Source organism: Apteryx mantelli, unplaced genomic scaffold (genome assembly GCF_036417845.1).
Source record: "Apteryx mantelli isolate bAptMan1 unplaced genomic scaffold, bAptMan1.hap1 HAP1_SCAFFOLD_33, whole genome shotgun sequence".
Taxonomy (NCBI): Eukaryota; Metazoa; Chordata; class Aves; order Apterygiformes; family Apterygidae; genus Apteryx; species Apteryx mantelli.
The window spans coordinates 2,122,249-2,143,848 of NW_027118682.1; positions in this window are offsets into that span (position 1 = coordinate 2,122,249).

Here is a 21,600-nt window from a genome sequence, read left to right on the forward strand (position 1 = left end):
GTTTGTGGTTGTGATGTCACTTGTGGCTTAGTGCCTGATAGGCCAGTGCTGGTGATGTGGGTGCAGTTTGTGGTTGTGATGTCACTTGCGGCTGAGTGCCTGATAGGCCAGTGCTGGTCCTGTGGGTGGAGTTTGTGGTTGTGATGTCACTTGTGGCTGAGTGCCTGATAGGCCAGTGCTGGTCCTGTGGGTGGAGTTTGTGGTTGTGCTGTCACTTGTGGCTCAGTGCCTGATAGGCCAGTGGTGGTCCTGTGGCTGCAGTTTGTGGTTGTGATGTCACTTGTGGCTGAGTGCCTGATAGGCCAGTGGTGGTGTTGTGGGTGGAGTTTGTGTTTGTGATGTCACTTGTGTCTGAGTGCCTGATAGGCCAGTGCTGGTGATGTGGCTGCAGTTTGTGGTTGTGAGGTCACTTGAGGCTGAGTGTCTGATAGGCCAGTGCTGGTCCTGTGGGTGGAGTTTGTGGTTGTGATGTCACTTGTGGCTGAGTGCCTGATAGGCCAGTGCTGGTGATGTGGGTGCAGTTTGTGGTTGTGATGTCACTTGTGGCTCAGTGCCTGATAGGCCAGTGCTGGTGATGTGGCTGCAGTTTGTGGTTGTGATGTCACTTGAGGCTCAGTGCCTGATAGGCCCGTGGTGGTCCTGTGGGTGGAGTTTGTGGTTGTGCTGTCACTTGTGGCTCAGTGCCTGATAGGCCAGTGGTGGTCCGGTGGGTGCAGTTTGTGGTTGTGATGTCGCTTGTGTCTCAGTGTCTGATAGGCCAGTGCTGGTGTTGTGGGTGGAGTTTGTGTTTGTGATGTCACTTGTGGCTCAGTGCCTGATAGGCCAGTGGTGGTGATGTGGGTGGAGTTTGTGGTTGTGATGTCACTTGTGGCTGACTGCCTGATAGGCCAGTGCTTGTCCTGTGGGTGGAGTTTGTGGTTGTGATGTCACTTGTGGCTCAGTGCCTGATAGGCCAGTGCTGGTGCTGTAGCTGCAGTTTGTGGTTGTGATGTCACTTGTGGCTGAGTGCCTGATAGGCCAGTGCTGGTCCTGTGGTGGAGTTTGTGTTTGTGATGTCACTTGTGGCTCAGTGCCTGATAGGCCCGTGGTGGTCCTGTGGGTGCAGTTTGTGGTTGTGATGTCACTTGTGGCTGAGTGCCTGATAGGCCAGTGCTGGTCCTGTGGGTGGAGTTTGTGGTTGTGCTGTCACTTGTGGCTGAGTGCCTGATAGGCCAGTGCTGGTCCTGTGGGTGGAGTTTGTGGTTGTGATGTCACTTGTGGCTCAGTGCCTGATAGGCCAGTGCTGGTCCTGTGGGTGCAGTTTGTGGTTGTGAGGTCACTTGTGGCTGAGTGCCTGATAGGCCAGTGCTGGTGATGTGGCTGCACTTTGTGGTTGTGAGGTCACTTGAGGCTCAGTGTCTGATAGGCCAGTGCTGGTGTTGTGGGTGCAGTTTGTGATTGTGATGTCACTTGAGGCTGAGTGCCTGATAGGCCAGTGCTGGTGTTGTGGGTGGAGTTTGTGGTTGTGATGTCACTTGTGGCTCAGTGCCTGATAGGCCAGTGGTGGTGATGTGGGTGGAGTTTGTGGTTGTGATGTCACTTGTGGCTGAGTGCCTGATAGGCCAGTGCTGGTCCTGTGGGTGGAGTTTGTGGTTGTGATGTCACTTGTGGCTGAGTGCCTGATAGGCCAGTGCTGGTCCTGTGGCTGCAGTTTGTGGTTGTGATGTCACTTGTGGCTGAGTGCCTGATAGGCCAGTACTGGTCCTGTGGGTGCAGTTTGTGGTTGTGATGTCACTTGTGGCTGAGTGCCTGATAGGCCAGTGCTGGTCCTGTGGGTGGAGTTTGTGGTTGTGATGTCACTTGTGGCTCAGTGCCTGATAGGCCAGTGCTGGTGTTGTGGGTGCAGTTTGTGGTTGTGATGTCACTTGTGGCTGAGTGCCTGATAGGCCAGTGCTGGTCCTGTGGGTGGAGTTTGTGGTTGTGAGGTCACTTGAGGCTGAGTGTCTGATAGGCCAGTGCTGGTCCTGTGGGTGGAGTTTGTGTTTGTGATGTCACTTGTGGCTGAGTGCCTGATAGGCCAGTGCTGGTGATGTGGGTGGAGTTTGTGGTTGTGATGTCACTTGTGGCTGACTGCCTGATAGGCCAGTGCTGGTCCTGTGGATGGAGTTTGTGGTTGTGATGTCACTTGTGGCTCAGTGCCTGATAGGCCAGTGGTGGTCCTGTGGGTGCAGTTTGTGGTTGTGATGTCACTTGTGGCTGAGTGCCTGATAGGCCAGTGCTGGTGCTGTGGGTGGAGTTTGTGGTAGTGAGGTTACTTGTGGCTGAGTGCCTGATAGGCCAGTGCTGGTCCTGTGGGTGGAGTTTGTGGTTGTGATGTCACTTGTGGCTCAGTGCCTGATAGGCCAGTGCTGGTGTTGTGGGTGGAGTTTGTGTTTGTGATGTCACTTGTGCCTCAGTGCCTGATAGGCCAGTGCTGGTGATGTGGCTGCAGTTTGTGGTTGTGATGTCACTTGTGGCTGACTGCCTGATAGGCCAGTGGTGGTCCTGTGGGTGGAGTTTGTGGTTGTGATGTCACTTGTGGCTGAGTGCCTGATAGGCCCGTGGTGGTCCTGTGGGTGCAGTTTGTGGTTGTGATGTCACTTGTGGCTGAGTGCCTGATAGGCCAGTGCTGGTCCTGTGGGTGGAGTTTGTGGTTGTGATGTCACTTGTGGCTCAGTGCCTGATAGGCCAGTGCTGGTGTTGTGGGTGGAGTTTGTGGTTGTGATGTCACTTGTGGCTGAGTGCCTGATAGGCCAGTGCTGGTGTTGTGGGTGGAGTTTGTGGTTGTGATGTCACTTGTGGCTGAGTGCCTGATAGGCCAGTGCTGGTCCTGTGGGTGGAGTTTGTGTTTGTGATGTCACTTGTGGCTGAGTGCCTGATAGGCCAGTGCTGGTCCTGTGGGTGGAGTTTGTGTTTGTGATGTCACTTGTGGCTCAGTGCCTGATAGGCCCGTGGTGGTCCTGTGGGTGCAGTTTGTGGTTGTGATGTCACTTGTGGCTGAGTGCCTGATAGGCCAGTGGTGGTGTTGTGGGTGGAGTTTGTGTTTGTGATGTCACTTGTGGCTCAGTGCCTGATAGGCCCGTGGTGGTCCTGTGGGTGCAGTTTGTGGTTGTGATGTCCCTTGTGTCTCAGTGCCTGATAGGCCAGTGCTGGTGATGTGGGTGGGGTTTGTGGTTGTGATGTCACTTGTGGCTCAGTGCCTGATAGTCCAGTGCTGGTGTTGTGGGTGGAGTTTGTGGTTGTGATGTCGCTTGTGGCTCAGTTCCTGATAGGCCAGTGCTGGTGATGTGGCTGCACTTTGTGGTTGTGAGGTCGCTTGAGGCTGAGTGTCTGATAGGCCAGTGCTGGTCCTGTGGGTGGAGCTTGTGGTTGTGATGTCACTTGTGGCTCAGTGCCTGATAGGCCAGTGCTGGTGATGTGGGTGCAGTTTGTGGTTGTGATGTCACTTGTGGCTCAGTGCCTGATAGGCCAGTGCTGGTCCTGTGGGTGGAGTTTGTGGTTGTGATGTCACTTGTGGCTCAGTGCCTGATAGGCCAGTGCTGGTCCAGTGGCTGCAGTTTGTGGTTGTGATGTCACTTGTGGCTGAGTGCCTGATAGGCCAGTGGTGGTGTTGTGGGTGGAGTTTGTGTTTGTGATGTCACTTGTGGCTGAGTGCCTGATAGGCCAGTGCTGGTCCTGTGGGTGGAGTTTGTGGTTGTGAGGTCACTTGAGGCTGAGTGTCTGATAGGCCAGTGCTGGTCCTGTGGGTGGAGTTTGTGGTTGTGATGTCACTTGTGGCTCAGTGCCTGATAGGCCAGTGCTGGTGATGTGGGTGCAGTTTGTGGTTGTGATGTCACTTGTGGCTCAGTGCCTGATAGGCCAGTGCTGGTGATGTGGCTGCAGTTTGTGGTTGTGATGTCACTTGAGGCTCAGTGCCTGATAGGCCCGTGGTGGTCCTGTGGGTGGAGTTTGTGGTTGTGCTGTCACTTGTGGCTCAGTGCCTGATAGGCCAGTGGTGGTCCGGTGGGTGCAGTTTGTGGTTGTGATGTCGCTTGTGTCTCAGTGTCTGATAGGCCAGTGCTGGTGTTGTGGGTGGAGTTTGTGTTTGTGATGTCACTTGTGGCTCAGTGCCTGATAGGCCAGTGGTGGTGATGTGGGTGGAGTTTGTGGTTGTGATGTCACTTGTGGCTGACTGCCTGATAGGCCAGTGCTTGTCCTGTGGGTGGAGTTTGTGGTTGTGATGTCACTTGTGGCTGAGTGCCTGATAGGCCAGTGCTGGTCCTGTGGCTGCAGTTTGTGGTTGTGATGTCGCTTGTGGCTGAGTGCCTGATAGGCCAGTACTGGTCCTGTGGGTGCAGTTTGTGGTTGTGATGTCACTTGTGGCTCAGTGCCTGATAGGCCAGTGCTGGTGCTGTAGCTGCAGTTTGTGGTTGTGATGTCACTTGTGGCTGAGTGCCTGATAGGCCAGTGCTGGTCCTGTGGTGGAGTTTGTGTTTGTGATGTCACTTGTGGCTCAGTGCCTGATAGGCCCGTGGTGGTCCTGTGGGTGCAGTTTGTGGTTGTGATGTCACTTGTGGCTGAGTGCCTGATAGGCCAGTGCTGGTCCTGTGGGTGGAGTTTGTGGTTGTGCTGTCACTTGTGGCTGAGTGCCTGATAGGCCAGTGCTGGTCCTGTGGGTGGAGTTTGTGGTTGTGATGTCACTTGTGGCTCAGTGCCTGATAGGCCAGTGCTGGTCCTGTGGGTGCAGTTTGTGGTTGTGAGGTCACTTGTGGCTGAGTGCCTGATAGGCCAGTGCTGGTGATGTGGCTGCACTTTGTGGTTGTGAGGTCACTTGAGGCTCAGTGTCTGATAGGCCAGTGCTGGTGTTGTGGGTGCAGTTTGTGATTGTGATGTCACTTGAGGCTGAGTGCCTGATAGGCCAGTGCTGGTGTTGTGGGTGGAGTTTGTGGTTGTGATGTCACTTGTGGCTCAGTGCCTGATAGGCCAGTGGTGGTGATGTGGGTGGAGTTTGTGGTTGTGATGTCACTTGTGGCTGAGTGCCTGATAGGCCAGTGCTGGTCCTGTGGGTGGAGTTTGTGGTTGTGATGTGTCTTGTGGCTGAGTGCCTGATAGGCCAGTGCTGGTCCTGTGGGTGGAGTTTGTGGTTGTGATGTCACTTGTGGCTCAGTGCCTGATAGGCCAGTGCTGGTCCTGTGGGTGGAGTTTGTGTTTGTGATGTCACTTGTGGCTCAGTGCCTGATAGGCCAGTGCTGGTCCTGTGGGTGGAATTTGTGGTTGTGATGTCACTTGTGGCTGAGTGCCTGATAGGCCAGTGCTGGTCCTGTGGGTGGAGTTTGTGGTTGTGATGTCACTTGTGGCTCAGTGCCTGATAGGCCCGTGGTGGTCCTGTGGGTGCAGTTTGTGGTTGTGATGTCGCTTGTGTCTCAGTGCCTGATAGGCCAGTGCTGGTGATGTGGGTGCAGTTTGTGGTTGTGATGTCACTTGTGGATGAGTGCCTGATAGGCCAGTGCTGGTGATGTGGCTGCAGTTTGTGGTTGTGATGTCGCTTGTGTCTCAGTGCCTGACAGGCCAGTGCTGGTGTTGTGGGTGCAGTTCTTGGTTGTGATGTCGCTTGTGGCTGAGTGCCTGATAGGCCAGTGCTGGTCCTGTGGGTGGAGTTTGTGGTTGTGATGTCACTTGTGGCTCAGTGCCTGATAGGCCCGTGGTGGTCCTGTGGGTGCAGTTTGTGGTTGTGATGTCGCTTGTGGCTGAGTGCCTGATAGGCCAGTGCTGGTGATGTGGCTGCAGTTTGTGGTTGTGATGTCGCTTGTGGCTCAGTGCCTGATAGGCCAGTGCTGGTGATGTGGCTGCAGTTTGTGGTTGTGATGTCGCTTGTGTCTCAGTGCCTGATAGGCCAGTGCTGGTGATGTGGGTGCAGTTCGTGGTTGTGATGTCACTTGTGGCTCAGTGCCTGATAGGCCAGTGCTGGTGTTGTGGGTGGAGTTTCTGTTTGTGATGTCACTTGTGGCTCAGTGCCTGATAGGCCCGTGGTGGTCCTGTGGGTGGAGTTTGTGGTTGTGATGTCACTTGTGGCTCAGTGCCTGATAGGCCAGTGCTGGTCCTGTGGGTGGAGTTTGTGGTTGTGATGTCACTTGTGGCTCAGTGCCTGATAGGCCCGTGGTGGTCCTGTGGGTGCAGTTTGTGGTTGTGATGTCGCTTGTGTCTCAGTGCCTGATAGGCCAGTGCTGGTGATGTGGGTGCAGTTCGTGGTTGTGATGTCACTTGTGGCTGAGTGCCTGATAGGCCAGTGCTGGTCCTGTGGGTGGAGTTTGTGGTTGTGATGTCACTTGTGGCTCAGTGCCTGATAGGCCAGTGCTGGTGTTGTGGGTGGAGTTTGTGGTTGTGATGTCACTTGTGGCTGAGTGCCTGATAGGTCAGTGCTGGTCCTGTGGGTGGAGCTTGTGGTTGTGATGTCCCTTGTGGCTGAGTGCCTGATAGGCCAGTGCTGGTCCTGTGGGTGGAGTTTGTGGTTGTGATGTCACTTGTGGCTGAGATCCTGATAGGCCAGTGCTGGTCCTGTGGGTGGAGTTTGTGTTTGTGATGTCACTTGTGGCTCAGTGCCTGATAGGCCAGTGCTGGTGATGTGGGTGCAGTTTGTGGTTGTGATGTCACTTGTGGCTCAGTGCCTGATAGGCCAGTGCTGGTGTTGTGGGTGCAGTTTGTGGTTGTGATGTCACTTGTGGCTGAGTGCCTGATAGGCCAGTGCTGGTCCTGTGGGTGGAGTTTGTGGTTGTGATGTCACTTGTGGCTCAGTGCCTGATAGGCCAGTGCTGGTGTTGTGGGTGGAGTTTGTGGTTGTGATGTCACTTGTGGCTGAGTGCCTGATAGGCCAGTGCTGGTGTTGTGGGTGGAGTTTGTGGTTGTGATGTCACTTGTGGCTGAGTGCCTGATAGGCCAGTGCTGGTCCTGTGGGTGGAGTTTGTGTTTGTGATGTCACTTGTGGCTGAGTGCCTGATAGGCCAGTGCTGGTCCTGTGGGTGGAGTTTGTGTTTGTGATGTCACTTGTGGCTCAGTGCCTGATAGGCCCGTGGTGGTCCTGTGGGTGCAGTTTGTGGTTGTGATGTCACTTGTGGCTGAGTGCCTGATAGGCCAGTGGTGGTGTTGTGGGTGGAGTTTGTGTTTGTGATGTCACTTGTGGCTCAGTGCCTGATAGGCCCGTGGTGGTCCTGTGGGTGCAGTTTGTGGTTGTGATGTCCCTTGTGTCTCAGTGCCTGATAGGCCAGTGCTGGTGATGTGGGTGGGGTTTGTGGTTGTGATGTCACTTGTGGCTCAGTGCCTGATAGTCCAGTGCTGGTGTTGTGGGTGGAGTTTGTGGTTGTGATGTCGCTTGTGGCTCAGTTCCTGATAGGCCAGTGCTGGTGATGTGGCTGCACTTTGTGGTTGTGAGGTCGCTTGAGGCTGAGTGTCTGATAGGCCAGTGCTGGTCCTGTGGGTGGAGCTTGTGGTTGTGATGTCACTTGTGGCTCAGTGCCTGATAGGCCAGTGCTGGTGATGTGGGTGCAGTTTGTGGTTGTGATGTCACTTGTGGCTCAGTGCCTGATAGGCCAGTGCTGGTCCTGTGGGTGGAGTTTGTGGTTGTGATGTCACTTGTGGCTCAGTGCCTGATAGGCCAGTGCTGGTCCAGTGGCTGCAGTTTGTGGTTGTGATGTCACTTGTGGCTGAGTGCCTGATAGGCCAGTGGTGGTGTTGTGGGTGGAGTTTGTGTTTGTGATGTCACTTGTGGCTGAGTGCCTGATAGGCCAGTGCTGGTCCTGTGGGTGGAGTTTGTGGTTGTGAGGTCACTTGAGGCTGAGTGTCTGATAGGCCAGTGCTGGTCCTGTGGGTGGAGTTTGTGGTTGTGATGTCACTTGTGGCTCAGTGCCTGATAGGCCAGTGCTGGTGATGTGGGTGCAGTTTGTGGTTGTGATGTCACTTGTGGCTCAGTGCCTGATAGGCCAGTGCTGGTGATGTGGCTGCAGTTTGTGGTTGTGATGTCACTTGAGGCTCAGTGCCTGATAGGCCCGTGGTGGTCCTGTGGGTGGAGTTTGTGGTTGTGCTGTCACTTGTGGCTCAGTGCCTGATAGGCCAGTGGTGGTCCGGTGGGTGCAGTTTGTGGTTGTGATGTCGCTTGTGTCTCAGTGTCTGATAGGCCAGTGCTGGTGTTGTGGGTGGAGTTTGTGTTTGTGATGTCACTTGTGGCTCAGTGCCTGATAGGCCAGTGGTGGTGATGTGGGTGGAGTTTGTGGTTGTGATGTCACTTGTGGCTGACTGCCTGATAGGCCAGTGCTTGTCCTGTGGGTGGAGTTTGTGGTTGTGATGTCACTTGTGGCTGAGTGCCTGATAGGCCAGTGCTGGTCCTGTGGCTGCAGTTTGTGGTTGTGATGTCGCTTGTGGCTGAGTGCCTGATAGGCCAGTACTGGTCCTGTGGGTGCAGTTTGTGGTTGTGATGTCACTTGTGGCTCAGTGCCTGATAGGCCAGTGCTGGTGCTGTAGCTGCAGTTTGTGGTTGTGATGTCACTTGTGGCTGAGTGCCTGATAGGCCAGTGCTGGTCCTGTGGTGGAGTTTGTGTTTGTGATGTCACTTGTGGCTCAGTGCCTGATAGGCCCGTGGTGGTCCTGTGGGTGCAGTTTGTGGTTGTGATGTCACTTGTGGCTGAGTGCCTGATAGGCCAGTGCTGGTCCTGTGGGTGGAGTTTGTGGTTGTGCTGTCACTTGTGGCTGAGTGCCTGATAGGCCAGTGCTGGTCCTGTGGGTGGAGTTTGTGGTTGTGATGTCACTTGTGGCTCAGTGCCTGATAGGCCAGTGCTGGTCCTGTGGGTGCAGTTTGTGGTTGTGAGGTCACTTGTGGCTGAGTGCCTGATAGGCCAGTGCTGGTGATGTGGCTGCACTTTGTGGTTGTGAGGTCACTTGAGGCTCAGTGTCTGATAGGCCAGTGCTGGTGTTGTGGGTGCAGTTTGTGATTGTGATGTCACTTGAGGCTGAGTGCCTGATAGGCCAGTGCTGGTGTTGTGGGTGGAGTTTGTGGTTGTGATGTCACTTGTGGCTCAGTGCCTGATAGGCCAGTGGTGGTGATGTGGGTGGAGTTTGTGGTTGTGATGTCACTTGTGGCTGAGTGCCTGATAGGCCAGTGCTGGTCCTGTGGGTGGAGTTTGTGGTTGTGATGTGTCTTGTGGCTGAGTGCCTGATAGGCCAGTGCTGGTCCTGTGGGTGGAGTTTGTGGTTGTGATGTCACTTGTGGCTCAGTGCCTGATAGGCCAGTGCTGGTCCTGTGGGTGGAGTTTGTGTTTGTGATGTCACTTGTGGCTCAGTGCCTGATAGGCCAGTGCTGGTCCTGTGGGTGGAATTTGTGGTTGTGATGTCACTTGTGGCTGAGTGCCTGATAGGCCAGTGCTGGTCCTGTGGGTGGAGTTTGTGGTTGTGATGTCACTTGTGGCTCAGTGCCTGATAGGCCCGTGGTGGTCCTGTGGGTGCAGTTTGTGGTTGTGATGTCGCTTGTGTCTCAGTGCCTGATAGGCCAGTGCTGGTGATGTGGGTGCAGTTTGTGGTTGTGATGTCACTTGTGGATGAGTGCCTGATAGGCCAGTGCTGGTGATGTGGCTGCAGTTTGTGGTTGTGATGTCGCTTGTGTCTCAGTGCCTGACAGGCCAGTGCTGGTGTTGTGGGTGCAGTTCTTGGTTGTGATGTCGCTTGTGGCTGAGTGCCTGATAGGCCAGTGCTGGTCCTGTGGGTGGAGTTTGTGGTTGTGATGTCACTTGTGGCTCAGTGCCTGATAGGCCCGTGGTGGTCCTGTGGGTGCAGTTTGTGGTTGTGATGTCGCTTGTGGCTGAGTGCCTGATAGGCCAGTGCTGGTGATGTGGCTGCAGTTTGTGGTTGTGATGTCGCTTGTGGCTCAGTGCCTGATAGGCCAGTGCTGGTGATGTGGCTGCAGTTTGTGGTTGTGATGTCGCTTGTGTCTCAGTGCCTGATAGGCCAGTGCTGGTGATGTGGGTGCAGTTCGTGGTTGTGATGTCACTTGTGGCTCAGTGCCTGATAGGCCAGTGCTGGTGTTGTGGGTGGAGTTTCTGTTTGTGATGTCACTTGTGGCTCAGTGCCTGATAGGCCCGTGGTGGTCCTGTGGGTGGAGTTTGTGGTTGTGATGTCACTTGTGGCTCAGTGCCTGATAGGCCAGTGCTGGTCCTGTGGGTGGAGTTTGTGGTTGTGATGTCACTTGTGGCTCAGTGCCTGATAGGCCCGTGGTGGTCCTGTGGGTGCAGTTTGTGGTTGTGATGTCGCTTGTGTCTCAGTGCCTGATAGGCCAGTGCTGGTGATGTGGGTGCAGTTCGTGGTTGTGATGTCACTTGTGGCTGAGTGCCTGATAGGCCAGTGCTGGTCCTGTGGGTGGAGTTTGTGGTTGTGATGTCACTTGTGGCTCAGTGCCTGATAGGCCAGTGCTGGTGTTGTGGGTGGAGTTTGTGGTTGTGATGTCAGTTGTGGCTGAGTGCCTGATAGGTCAGTGCTGGTCCTGTGGGTGGAGCTTGTGGTTGTGATGTCCCTTGTGGCTGAGTGCCTGATAGGCCAGTGCTGGTCCTGTGGGTGGAGTTTGTGGTTGTGATGTCACTTGTGGCTGACTGCCTGATAGGCCAGTGCTGGTCTTGTGGGTGGAGTTTGTGTTTGTGATGTCACTTGTGGCTGAGATCCTGATAGGCCAGTGCTGGTCCTGTGGGTGGAGTTTGTGTTTGTGATGTCACTTGTGGCTCAGTGCCTGATAGGCCAGTGCTGGTGATGTGGGTGCAGTTTGTGGTTGTGATGTCACTTGTGGCTCAGTGCCTGATAGGCCAGTGCTGGTGTTGTGGGTGCAGTTTGTGTTTGTGATGTCACTTGTGTCTCAGTGCCTGATAGGCCAGTGCTGGTCCTGTAGTTGGAGTTTGTGGTTGTGATGTCACTTGTGGCTGAGTGCCTGATAGGCCAGTGCTGGTGTTGTGGCTGCAGTTTGTGGTTGTGATGTCACTTGTGGCTCAGTGCCTGATAGGCCAGTGCTGGTGTTGTGGGTGGAGTTTGTGGTTGTGATGTCACTTGTGGCTGAGTGCCTGATAGGCCAGTGCTGGTCCTGTGGGTGCAGTTTGTGGTTGTGATGTCACTTGTGGCTCAGTGCCTGATAGGCCAGTGCTGGTCCTGTGGGTGGAGTTTGTGGTTGTGATGTCACTTGTGGCTCAGTGCCTGATAGGGCAGTGCTGGTGATGTGGCTGCAGTTTGTGGTTGTGATGTCACTTGTGGCTCAGTGCCTGATAGGCCAGTGCTGGTGTTGTGGGTGCAGTTCTTGGTTGTGATGTCGCTTGTGTCTCAGTGCCTGATAGGCCAGTGCTGGTCCTGTGGGTGCAGTTTGTGGTTGTGATGTCACTTGTGGCTCAGTGCCTGATAGGCCAGTGCTGGTCCTGTGGGTGGAGTTTGTGGTTGTGATGTCACTTGTGGCTCAGTGCCTGATAGGCCAGTGCTGGTCCTGTGGGTGGAGTTTGTGGTTGTGATGTCACTTGTGGCTCAGTGCCTGATAGGCCCGTGGTGGTCCTGTGGGTGCAGTTTGTGGTTGTGATGTCGCTTGTGTCTCAGTGCCTGATAGGCCAGTGCTGGTGATGTGGGTGGAGTTTGTGGTTGTGATGTCACTTGTGGCTGAGTGCCAGATAGGCCAGTGCTGGTGATGTGGCTGCAGTTTGTGGTTGTGATGTCGCTTGTGTCTCAGTGCCTGATAGGCCAGTGCTGGTGTTGTGGGTGCAGTTTGTGGTTGTGATGTCACTTGTGGCTCAGTGCCTGATAGGCCCGTGGTGGTCCTGTGGGTGCAGTTTGTGGTTGTGATGTCACTTGTGGCTGAGTGCCTCATAGGCCAGTGCTGGTCCTGTGGGTGCAGTTTGTGGTTGTGATGTCGCTTGTGTCTCAGTGCCTGATAGGCCAGTGCTGGTGATGTGGGTGGAGTTTGTGGTTGTGATGTCACTTGTGGCTGAGTGCCTGATAGGCCAGTGCTGGTCCTGTGGGTGGAGTTTGTGGTTGTGATGTCACTTGTGGCTGAGTGCCTGATAGGCCAGTGCTGGTGATGTGGGTGCAGTCTGTGGTTGTGATGTCACTTGTGGCTGACTGCCTGATAGGCCAGTGCTGGTCCTGTGGGTGCAGTTTGTGGTTGTGATGTCACTTGTGGCTCAGTGCCTGATAGGCCAGTGCTGGTCCTGTGGGTGGAGTTTGTGGTTGTGTTGTCACTTGTGGCTCAGTGCCTGATAGGCCAGTGCTGGTCCTGTGGGTGGAGTTTGTGGTTGTGATGTCTCTTGTGGCTGAGTGCCTGATAGGCCAGTGCTGGTCCTGTGGGTGCAGTTTGTGTTTGTGATGTCACTTGTGGCTCAGTGCCTCATAGGCCAGTGCTGGTGTTGTGGGTGCAGTTTGTGGTTGTGATGTCACTTGTGGCTGAGTGCCTGATAGGCCAGTGCTGGTGATGTGGCTGCACTTTGTGGTTGTGAGGTCACTTGAGGCTCAGTGTCTGATAGGCCAGTGCTGGTCCTGTGGGTGCAGTTTGTGGTTGTGATGTCAGTTGTGGCTCAGTGCCTGATAGGCCAGTGCTGGTGTTGTGGGTGGAGTTTGTGGTTGTGAGGTCACTTGAGGCTGAGTGCCTGATAGGCCAGTGCTGGTGTTGTGGGTGGAGTTTGTGATTGTGATGTCACTTGTGGCTCAGTGCCTGATAGGCCAGTGCTGGTCCTGTGGGAGGAGTTTGTGTTTGTGCTGTCACTTGTGGCTGAGTGCCTGATAGGCCAGTGCTGGTGTTGTGGGTGCAGTTCGTGGCTGTGATGTCACTTGTGGCTCAGTGCCTGATAGGCCAGTGGTGGTCCTGTGTCTGCAGTATGTGGTTGTGATGTCACTTGTGGCTCAGTGCCTGATAGGCCAGTGCTGGTGTTGTGGGTGGAGTTTCTGTTTGTGATGTCACTTGTGGCTCAGTGCCTGATAGGCCAGTGCTGGTCCTGTGGGTGCAGTTTGTGGTTGTGATGTCGCTTGTGTCTCAGTGCCTGATAGGCCAGTGCTGGTCCTGTGGGTGCAGTTTGTGGTTGTGATGTCACTTGTGGCTGAGTGCCTGATAGGGCAGTGCTGGTGTTGTGGCTGCAGTTTGTGGTTGTGATGTCACTTGTGGCTCAGTGCCTGATAGGCCAGTGCTGGTGTTGTGGGTGCAGTTTGTGGTTGTGATGTCACTTGTGGCTGAGTGCCTGATAGGTCAGTGCTGGTCCTGTGGGTGGAGCTTGTGGTTGTGATGTCACTTGTGGCTCAGTGCCTGATAGGCCAGTGCTGGTGCTGTGGGTGGAGTTTGTGGTTGTGATGTCACTTGTGGCTGAGTGCCTGATAGGCCAGTGCTGGTCTTGTGGGTGCAGTTTGTGTTTGTGAGGTCACTTGTGGATGAGTGCCTGATAGGCCAGTGCTGGTGTTGTGGGTGGAGTTTGTGGTTGTGATGTCACTTGTGGCTGAGTGCCTGATAGGCCAGTGCTGGTGATGTGGGTGCAGTTTGTGGTTGTGATGTCACTTGTGGCTGACTGCCTGATAGGCCAGTGCTGGTCCTGTGGATGGAGTTTGTGGTTGTGATGTCACTTGTGGCTCAGTGCCTGATAGGCCAGTGCTGGTCCTGTGGGTGGAGTTTGTGGTTGTGATGTCAGTTGTGGCTCAGTGCCTGATAGGCCAGTGCTGGTCCTGTGGGTGGAGTTTGTGGCAGTGAGGTCACTTGTGGCTGAGTGCCTGATAGGCCAGTGCTGGTGTTGTGGCTGGAGTTTGTGTTTGTGATGTCACTTGTGGCTGAGTGCCTGATAGGCCAGTACTGGTCCTGTGGGTGCAGTTTGTGGTTGTGATGTCACTTGTGGCTGAGTGCCTGATAGGCCAGTGCTGGTCCTGTGGGTGGAGTTTGTGGTTGTGATGTCACTTGTGGCTCAGTGCCTGATAGGCCAGTGCTGGTGATGTGGCTGCAGTTTGTGGTTGTGATGTCACTTGTGGCTGAGTGCCTGATAGGCCAGTGCTGGTCCTGTGGGTGGAGTTTGTGGTTGTGAGGTCACTTGAGGCTGAGTGTCTGATAGGCCAGTGCTGGTCCTGTGGGTGGAGTTTGTGTTTGTGATGTCACTTGTGGCTGAGTGCCTGATAGGCCAGTGCTGGTGATGTGGGTGGAGTTTGTGGTTGTGATGTCACTTGTGGCTGACTGCCTGATAGGCCAGTGCTGGTCCTGTGGATGGAGTTTGTGGTTGTGATGTCACTTGTGGCTCAGTGCCTGATAGGCCAGTGGTGGTCCTGTGGGTGCAGTTTGTGGTTGTGATGTCACTTGTGGCTGAGTGCCTGATAGGCCAGTGCTGGTGCTGTGGGTGGAGTTTGTGGTAGTGAGGTCACTTGTGGCTGAGTGCCTGATAGGCCAGTGCTGGTCCTGTGGGTGGAGTTTGTGGTTGTGATGTCACTTGTGGCTCAGTGCCTGATAGGCCAGTGCTGGTGTTGTGGGTGGAGTTTGTGTTTGTGATGTCACTTGTGCCTCAGTGCCTGATAGGCCAGTGCTGGTGATGTGGCTGCAGTTTGTGGTTGTGATGTCACTTGTGGCTGACTGCCTGATAGGCCAGTGGTGGTCCTGTGGGTGGAGTTTGTGGTTGTGATGTCACTTGTGGCTGAGTGCCTGATAGGCCCGTGGTGGTCCTGTGGGTGCAGTTTGTGGTTGTGATGTCACTTGTGGCTGAGTGCCTGATAGGCCAGTGCTGGTCCTGTGGGTGGAGTTTGTGGTTGTGATGTCACTTGTGGCTCAGTGCCTGATAGGCCAGTGCTGGTGTTGTGGGTGGAGTTTGTGGTTGTGATGTCACTTGTGGCTGAGTGCCTGATAGGCCAGTGCTGGTCCTGTGGGTGGAGTTTGTGGTTGTGATGTCACTTGTGGCTGAGTGCCTGATAGGCCAGTGCTGGTCCTGTGGGTGGAGTTTGTGTTTGTGATGTCACTTGTGGCTGAGTGCCTGATAGGCCAGTGCTGGTCCTGTGGGTGGAGTTTGTGTTTGTGATGTCACTTGTGGCTCAGTGCCTGATAGGCCCGTGGTGGTCCTGTGGGTGCAGTTTGTGGTTGTGATGTCACTTGTGGCTGAGTGCCTGATAGGCCAGTGGTGGTGTTGTGGGTGGAGTTTGTGTTTGTGATATCACTTGTGGCTCAGTGCCTGATAGGCCCGTGGTGGTCCTGTGGGTGCAGTTTGTGGTTGTGATGTCGCTTGTGTCTCAGTGCCTGATAGGCCAGTGCTGGTGATGTGGGTGGAGTTTGTGGTTGTGATGTCACTTGTGGCTCAGTGCCTGATAGTCCAGTGCTGGTGTTGTGGGTGGAGTTTGTGGTTGTGATGTCGCTTGTGGCTCAGTTCCTGATAGGCCAGTGCTGGTGATGTGGCTGCACTTTGTGGTTGTGAGGTCGCTTGAGGCTGAGTGTCTGATAGGCCAGTGCTGGTCCTGTGGGTGGAGCTTGTGGTTGTGATGTCACTTGTGGCTCAGTGCCTGATAGGCCAGTGCTGGTGATGTGGCTGCAGTTTGTGGTTGTGATGTCACTTGTGGCTCAGTGCCTGATAGGCCAGTGCTGGTCCTGTGGGTGGAGTTTGTGGTTGTGATGTCACTTGTGGCTCAGTGCCTGATAGGCCAGTGCTGGTCCAGTGGCTGCAGTTTGTGGTTGTGATGTCACTTGTGGCTGAGTGCCTGATAGGCCAGTGCTGGTGATGTGGGTGCAGTTTGTGGTTGTGATGTCACTTGTGGCTGACTGCCTGATAGGCCAGTGCTGGTGTTGTGGGTGCAGTTCTTGGTTGTGATGTCGCTTGTGTCTCAGTGCCTGATAGGCCAGTGCTGGTCCTGTGGGTGCAGTTTGTGGTTGTGATGTCACTTGTGGCTCAGTGCCTGATAGGCCAGTGCTGGTCCTGTGGGTGGAGTTTGTGGTTGTGATGTCACTTGTGGCTCAGTGCCTGATAGGCCAGTGCTGGTCCTGTGGGTGGAGTTTGTGGTTGTGATGTCACTTGTGGCTCAGTGCCTGATAGTCCAGTGCTGGTGTTGTGGGTGGAGTTTGTGGTTGTGATGTCGCTTGTGGCTCAGTTCCTGATAGGCCAGTGCTGGTGATGTGGCTGCACTTTGTGGTTGTGAGGTCGCTTGAGGCTGAGTGTCTGATAGGCCAGTGCTGGTCCTGTGGGTGGAGCTTGTGGTTGTGATGTCACTTGTGGCTCAGTGCCTGATAGGCCAGTGCTGGTGATGTGGGTGCAGTTTGTGGTTGTGATGTCACTTGTGGCTCAGTGCCTGATAGGCCAGTGCTGGTCCTGTGGGTGGAGTTTGTGGTTGTGATGTCACTTGTGGCTCAGTGCCTGATAGGCCAGTGCTGGTCCAGTGGCTGCAGTTTGTGGTTGTGATGTCACTTGTGGCTCAGTGCCTGATAGGCCAGTGCTGGTGATGTGGGTGCAGTTTGTGGTTGTGATGTCACTTGCGGCTGAGTGCCTGATAGGCCAGTGCTGGTCCTGTGGGTGGAGTTTGTGGTTGTGATGTCACTTGTGGCTGAGTGCCTGATAGGCCAGTGCTGGTCCTGTGGGTGGAGTTTGTGGTTGTGCTGTCACTTGTGGCTCAGTGCCTGATAGGCCAGTGGTGGTCCTGTGGCTGCAGTTTGTGGTTGTGATGTCACTTGTGGCTGAGTGCCTGATAGGCCAGTGGTGGTGTTGTGGGTGGAGTTTGTGTTTGTGATGTCACTTGTGGCTGAGTGCCTGATAGGCCAGTGCTGGTGATGTGGCTGCAGTTTGTGGTTGTGAGGTCACTTGAGGCTGAGTGTCTGATAGGCCAGTGCTGGTCCTGTGGGTGGAGTTTGTGGTTGTGATGTCACTTGTGGCTCAGTGCCTGATAGGCCAGTGCTGGTGATGTGGGTGCAGTTTGTGGTTGTGATGTCACTTGTGGCTCAGTGCCTGATAGGCCAGTGCTGGTGATGTGGCTGCAGTTTGTGGTTGTGATGTCACTTGAGGCTCAGTGCCTGATAGGCCCGTGGTGGTCCTGTGGGTGGAGTTTGTGGTTGTGCTGTCACTTGTGGCTCAGTGCCTGATAGGCCAGTGGTGGTCCGGTGGGTGCAGTTTGTGGTTGTGATGTCGCTTGTGTCTCAGTGTCTGATAGGCCAGTGCTGGTGTTGTGGGTGGAGTTTGTGTTTGTGATGTCACTTGTGGCTCAGTGCCTGATAGGCCAGTGGTGGTGATGTGGGTGGAGTTTGTGGTTGTGATGTCACTTGTGGCTGACTGCCTGATAGGCCAGTGCTTGTCCTGTGGGTGGAGTTTGTGGTTGTGATGTCACTTGTGGCTGAGTGCCTGATAGGCCAGTGCTGGTCCTGTGGCTGCAGTTTGTGGTTGTGATGTCGCTTGTGGCTGAGTGCCTGATAGGCCAGTACTGGTCCTGTGGGTGCAGTTTGTGGTTGTGATGTCACTTGTGGCTCAGTGCCTGATAGGCCAGTGCTGGTGCTGTAGCTGCAGTTTGTGGTTGTGATGTCACTTGTGGCTGAGTGCCTGATAGGCCAGTGCTGGTCCTGTGGTGGAGTTTGTGTTTGTGATGTCACTTGTGGCTCAGTGCCTGATAGGCCCGTGGTGGTCCTGTGGGTGCAGTTTGTGGTTGTGATGTCACTTGTGGCTGAGTGCCTGATAGGCCAGTGCTGGTCCTGTGGGTGGAGTTTGTGGTTGTGCTGTCACTTGTGGCTGAGTGCCTGATAGGCCAGTGCTGGTCCTGTGGGTGGAGTTTGTGGTTGTGATGTCACTTGTGGCTCAGTGCCTGATAGGCCAGTGCTGGTCCTGTGGGTGCAGTTTGTGGTTGTGAGGTCACTTGTGGCTGAGTGCCTGATAGGCCAGTGCTGGTGATGTGGCTGCACTTTGTGGTTGTGAGGTCACTTGAGGCTCAGTGTCTGATAGGCCAGTGCTGGTGTTGTGGGTGCAGTTTGTGATTGTGATGTCACTTGAGGCTGAGTGCCTGATAGGCCAGTGCTGGTGTTGTGGGTGGAGTTTGTGGTTGTGATGTCACTTGTGGCTCAGTGCCTGATAGGCCAGTGGTGGTGATGTGGGTGGAGTTTGTGGTTGTGATGTCACTTGTGGCTGAGTGCCTGATAGGCCAGTGCTGGTCCTGTGGGTGGAGTTTGTGGTTGTGATGTGTCTTGTGGCTGAGTGCCTGATAGGCCAGTGCTGGTCCTGTGGGTGGAGTTTGTGTTTGTGATGTCACTTGTGGCTCAGTGCCTGATAGGCCAGTGCTGGTCCTGTGGGTGGAATTTGTGGTTGTGATGTCACTTGTGGCTGAGTGCCTGATAGGCCAGTGCTGGTCCTGTGGGTGGAGTTTGTGGTTGTGATGTCACTTGTGGCTCAGTGCCTGATAGGCCCGTGGTGGTCCTGTGGGTGCAGTTTGTGGTTGTGATGTCGCTTGTGTCTCAGTGCCTGATAGGCCAGTGCTGGTGATGTGGGTGCAGTTTGTGGTTGTGATGTCACTTGTGGATGAGTGCCTGATAGGCCAGTGCTGGTGATGTGGCTGCAGTTTGTGGTTGTGATGTCACTTGTGGCTCAGTGCCTGATAGGCCAGTGCTGGTCCTGTGGGTGGAGTTTGTGGTTGTGTTGTCACTTGTGGCTCAGTGCCTGATAGGCCAGTGCTGGTCCTGTGGGTGGAGTTTGTGGTTGTGATGTCTCTTGTGGCTGAGTGCCTGATAGGCCAGTGCTGGTCCTGTGGGTGCAGTTTGTGTTTGTGATGTCACTTGTGGCTCAGTGCCTCATAGGCCAGTGCTGGTGTTGTGGGTGCAGTTTGTGGTTGTGATGTCACTTGTGGCTGAGTGCCTGATAGGCCAGTGCTGGTGATGTGGCTGCACTTTGTGGTTGTGAGGTCACTTGAGGCTCAGTGTCTGATAGGCCAGTGCTGGTCCTGTGGGTGCAGTTTGTGGTTGTGATGTCAGTTGTGGCTCAGTGCCTGATAGGCCAGTGCTGGTGTTGTGGTTGGAGTTTGTGGTTGTGAGGTCACTTGAGGCTGAGTGCCTGATAGGCCAGTGCTGGTGTTGTGGGTGGAGTTTGTGATTGTGATGTCACTTGTGGCTCAGTGCCTGATAGGCCAGTGCTGGTCCTGTGGGAGGAGTTTGTGTTTGTGCTGTCACTTGTGGCTGAGTGCCTGATAGGCCAGTGCTGGTGTTGTGGGTGCAGTTCGTGGCTGTGATGTCACTTGTGGCTCAGTGCCTGATAGGCCAGTGGTGGTCCTGTGTCTGCAGTATGTGGTTGTGATGTCACTTGTGGCTCAGTGCCTGATAGGCCAGTGCTGGTGTTGTGGGTGGAGTTTCTGTTTGTGATGTCACTTGTGGCTCAGTGCCTGATAGGCCAGTGCTGGTCCTGTGGGTGCAGTTTGTGGTTGTGATGTCGCTTGTGTCTCAGTGCCTGATAGGCCAGTGCTGGTCCTGTGGGTGCAGTTTGTGGTTGTGATGTCACTTGTGGCTGAGTGCCTGATAGGGCAGTGCTGGTGTTGTGGCTGCAGTTTGTGGTTGTGATGTCACTTGTGGCTCAGTGCCTGATAGGCCAGTGCTGGTGTTGTGGGTGCAGTTTGTGGTTGTGATGTCACTTGTGGCTGAGTGCCTGATAGGTCAGTGCTGGTCCTGTGGGTGGAGCTTGTGGTTGTGATGTCACTTGTGGCTCAGTGCCTGATAGGCCAGTGCTGGTGCTGTGGGTGGAGTTTGTGGTTGTGATGTCACTTGTGGCTGAGTGCCTGATAGGCCAGTGCTGGTCTTGTGGGTGCAGTTTGTGTTTGTGAGGTCACTTGTGGATGAGTGCCTGATAGGCCAGTGCTGGTGTTGTGGGTGGAGTTTGTGGTTGTGATGTCACTTGTGGCTGAGTGCCTGATAGGCCAGTGCTGGTGATGTGGGTGCAGTTTGTGGTTGTGATGTCACTTGTGGCTGACTGCCTGATAGGCCAGTGCTGGTCCTGTGGATGGAGTTTGTGGTTGTGATGTCACTTGTGGCTCAGTGCCTGATAGGCCAGTGCTGGTCCTGTGGGTGGAGTTTGTGGTTGTGATGTCAGTTGTGGCTCAGTGCCTGATAGGCCAGTGCTGGTCCTGTGGGTGGAGTTTGTGGCAGTGAGGTCACTTGTGGCTGAGTGCCTGATAGGCCAGTGCTGGTGTTGTGGCTGGAGTTTGTGTTTGTGATGTCACTTGTGGCTGAGTGCCTGATAGGCCAGTACTGGTCCTGTGGGTGCAGTTTGTGGTTGTGATGTCACTTGTGGCTGAGTGCCTGATAGGCCAGTGCTGGTCCTGTGGGTGGAGTTTGTGGTTGTGATGTCACTTGTGGCTCAGTGCCTGATAGGCCAGTGCTGGTGATGTGGCTGCAGTTTGTGGTTGTGATGTCACTTTTGGCTGAGTGCCTGATAGGCCAGTGCTGGTCCTGTGGGTGGAGTTTGTGGTTGTGAGGTCACTTGAGGCTGAGTGTCTGATAGGCCAGTGCTGGTCCTGTGGGTGGAGTTTGTGTTTGTGATGTCACTTGTGGCTGAGTGCCTGATAGGCCAGTGCTGGTGATGTGGGTGGAGTTTGTGGTTGTGATGTCACTTGTGGCTCAGTGCCTGATAGGCCAGTGCTGGTCCTGTGGATGGAGTTTGTGGTTGTGATGTCACTTGTGGCTCAGTGCCTGATAGGCCAGTGGTGGTCCTGTGGGTGCAGTTTGTGGTTGTGATGTCACTTGTGGCTGAGTGCCTGATAGGCCAGTGCTGGTGCTGTGGGTGGAGTTTGTGGTAGTGAGGTCACTTGTGGCTGAGTGCCTGATAGGCCAGTGCTGGTCCTGTGGGTGCAGTTTGTGGTTGTGATGTCACTTGTGGCTCAGTGCCTGATAGGCCAGTGCTGGTGTTGTGGGTGGAGTTTGTGTTTGTGATGTCACTTGTGCCTCAGTGCCTGATAGGCCAGTGCTGGTGATGTGGCTGCAGTTTGTGGTTGTGATGTCACTTGTGGCTCACTGCCTGATAGGCCAGTGCTGGTCCTGTGGGTGGAGTTTGTGGTTGTGATGTCACTTGTGGCTGAGTGCCTGATAGGCCCGTGGTGGTCCTGTGGGTGCAGTTTGTGGTTGTGATGTCACTTGTGGCTGAGTGCCTGATAGGCCAGTGCTGGTCCTGTGGGTGGAGTTTGTGGTTGTGATGTCACTTGTGGCTCAGTGCCTGATAGGCCAGTGCTGGTGTTGTGGGTGGAGTTTGTGGTTGTGATGTCGCTTGTGGCTGAGTGCCTGATAGGCCAGTGCTGTTCCTGTGGGTGGAGTTTGTGGTTGTGATGTCACTTGTGGCTGAGTGCCTGATAGGCCAGTGCTGGTCCTGTGGGTGGAGTTTGTGTTTGTGATGTCACTTGTGGCTGAGTGCCTGATAGGCCAGTGCTGGTCCTGTGGGTGGAGTTTGTGTTTGTGATGTCACTTGTGGCTCAGTGCCTGATAGGCCCGTGGTGGTCCTGTGGGTGCAGTTTGTGGTTGTGATGTCACTTGTGGCTGAGTGCCTGATAGGCCAGTGGTGGTGTTGTGGGTGGAGTTTGTGTTTGTGATATCACTTGTGGCTCAGTGCCTGATAGGCCCGTGGTGGTCCTGTGGGTGCAGTTTGTGGTTGTGATGTCGCTTGT